The sequence below is a fragment of the Bidens hawaiensis genome, unplaced genomic scaffold (genome assembly GCF_021521415.1).
Source record: "Bidens hawaiensis isolate Kalapana, Puna unplaced genomic scaffold, B.hawaiensis_p1.1 tig00081485_1, whole genome shotgun sequence".
Lineage (NCBI taxonomy): Eukaryota > Viridiplantae > Streptophyta > Magnoliopsida > Asterales > Asteraceae > Bidens > Bidens hawaiensis.
Genome location: NW_027503799.1, coordinates 23,983 through 27,032, shown reverse-complemented (window position 1 = coordinate 27,032; position 3,050 = coordinate 23,983). Strand labels below are relative to the sequence as shown.

General features: G+C 34.1%; 1 long non-coding RNA gene across 1 annotated transcript; it reads right to left on the bottom strand.

Annotated features, from left to right (window-relative positions):
* Positions 1-1,606: 1,606 nt before the first annotated feature.
* Positions 1,607-2,812, bottom strand: LOC143607353 (uncharacterized). Its single transcript, XR_013148955.1, has 3 exons — positions 2,658-2,812; positions 2,202-2,314; positions 1,607-2,110 (listed from the first exon to the last, which is right to left on the bottom strand). It is a non-coding gene; the product is annotated as an uncharacterized LOC143607353 (long non-coding RNA).
* Between the last annotated feature and the right edge of the window lie 238 nt (positions 2,813-3,050).

The window sequence follows — 3,050 nt, the reverse complement described above, 5'->3', positions numbered from 1 at the left end:
AATGTAATCTAGCTAGTATCTAATACTTGCTTTTATTTGTTTTAAACGAAAAGCGACTCTAACAATCATCAGTTCATCACACGTACAATATGACCGTGATAATCCATTCAGATTCCACCATTGAAAACTTCCTTAATTAATCTATTAAGACGTACAACCGAAAACCTCTTTAACCTGGAGGATGATTATCAGAGACGAATCTTTTATTGGTGTCACTTTTTGAAAAAGTTGGAATAATTTGGTGTTAGCATCTGAACGAATATAGCAAGTATGTAACAAGAGCATGACTATTGTTAGGGCCGGGGCGGGGGGGGGGGGGGGGGATTATATGTATTTTTATTAAAAATGAAATGATATGTATATTTAATGTTTAAACTCAATTACATAGCAACTAGCTAGCTTGGTCTGCTTGCAAAGTGCACATTCATCTTTCAACCATCCAAGCTAAGGAACATATATAGAGATATTTGACTCTATTTTATATTATTCGTATTTATGGTATGCTCATTGGAACCGTAAGGTTTTATTTTCTTAGGACGAGTGGTTAAAAAACACTCTCCACTTGATGTAAATTGTTTGTTTTGTTTTCGGCTTCTTGTCAAATTCATCGTTTTTTTAGTAAAGTCTCTGCCGGTCAAAAAAAAAGAACAAATACACCGATTTAAACCTATACACAAGCTGAACAAAATTTGGCCCTTTCTAAACTTATTGATTCCACTTATCCACATTGGTGACATGTTTTTGTTACTTGTGTTCCATCATGAGATGTGGTTCTGAGTAGGGCCACACCCACCATGGCCATGCATGTATCATCAATTACTTTCAACAATAATACGAGCAAAACCTAAAGACTTCGACATAAATATCTGTTGCGGATAACGCATGCCATAGAAACTTTATCACCATACAACATAAAGCTAGAGGGACTCGGTTACAAGAAAACCAGTTGTTTTTCCAAAGATATGAAACCGGTATTTCAACATAACTTTCATTGTTACCGTTTCGTTTTAAGAACAAGACATTTGGTAGCCTCTTAGTGATTCTATTATTAGGGTACATCTGAATTGGTCAGAAGTAGTGTGTTTTATTCATTTAAAAGACGCATCGCACTGGGTAATATATAAACGCCTCTTAACATGCAAGTTTTAGAATGATGCTGATCGATTAAGATGCTACCTCTTAATCTTCTAAATATCTTAATGGCTCAACATAAAGACGCAAAGTTGCCAAACAGTAAATTTGATGAAACTCTATGAAGTTTGCTTGACAAACTTGCTTATAAGCATATCAAAAGCTCTAAAAAAAATCTAGAAATACAAGTCTAGTACCTAAACACCATACTTAAAAAACATTAGGGAGACAAATTACATTATCAAAAAAGGCCAAATTAGTCAATTTTTCAAGTTTTGATGCACCGGGTGTACAAGTTATGGTAGCATGAGAGATATGAAGAAGAGACACCTTCTAAAAGCTAAACTCAACTAAAATAAAATGAAAAAAAAAGGGGGGGGGGGGGGGGGGGAAGCTAGAATATATCACACAAACAAACGATAAGTTGATCATAATTAAGTAGAAAAGTAAAACCATAGAAATTAAAGATCTTGAAATATACCCATCATTTTCTTGAATTCAACTTTTCTTAATTATTAATCTTTTTATATCAAGTCATGTTCAAACTTAGAACTTGATACATCCATGGAGGCTGTTTGAGTGATCTATCTCTGTTGCCACTTAAAAAACTTGAATTCTCTCTTGTAGATATCTCTACTTTCTGTATATTAATCGATCCTGACGAAGACGAAGAAAATCCCGGGACCGAATCTGATGATTCAGGTTTATTAGTCATGCTTCTCCTCCTCCTACGGTTGAAACTTGTTGGGGCCAACGTGAGCTCGATTTCGCTCTCGTCTTCCTCGAAATCTTGATCACCATTTAATGTTTCTGTAACATGATCATAATCATTAGTTGTTGCAGGCTGTTCCAAATCAGTTTTGTTCTTCTGTTCTTGATAACTACTGAAGCATATGTTTTCTTTATAATTATTTCTGCTCTTTTGTATGTTCTTCATTAGCATCTTCTGGGTTTGATATAGTCTATGAAGTTCATATACCTTATAAACATAAAACTAATTAATACCATATTTTTTTATAATCGATCTTTTATAAACAGAAATCATATATGTATCATGTATATATATATACCTGCTCTTTGAAGGTTTGCTCATGCTTTAACATAGCCATTTTCATGCATTCTTTATCGTATGGTTGAACAAACTTGTCCATTGAATTGAACTTTGTGTTGTTAAAATTCCAACCTGCAATTAAATATATACATATTTAGAAATTGCATGGCTCCAATGTAACATGTGTCATCATGTACATATTCATTTGCTTGAAGCAGACGACGATAAAGAACACAAAGCTAGTCGTATATCAAATTAATAAGTTCATAAGATCATATATATGTATACGGCGGAAGCTAGAAAGTACGTATATAAATTAGAAGATGCAATCGAGTAAACTTTACGTGGAATACCCTACTGGAAAATCATATCAAATTAACCGGTGATTATATGAACCATGTGTTTGACCTTTTGTGGGAAATAATTTGCAAAACTGGAGAAGAAGCTGAAGAAAAGAATAATTAGGGTTTCTGACCTTTTTGGAAGTAGCAAAGATTCAAGTAAGATACTAGTGAGAGGAGCCTTTGAACTCTTAAGAGTCTCTATTGATTGTGTAACAACAAGAAATAAAGCATATTAAAGAGAGAGAGAGATGGGAAGAGGGGGGGGGGGGGGGTCAGGTTAGGGGTTGTCTCTTTCTTTGTGTTGCTTACAACTCAGACTTGTAATATAGAATAGCCACAAACAGCTAATCAGTTTGTTTGATACACGTGATTGTAGCTTTCGGGTGACACCTTACAATCCTCATGTGAACATATTTTAAGTTGTTTCATAGTTTAAGGTGCAGCTATATATGGACCGCTAACATATCTTAAATTTGCAACTCATTATGATTAAATTTTGTTCTTTTAATTATTAAACAGGTATG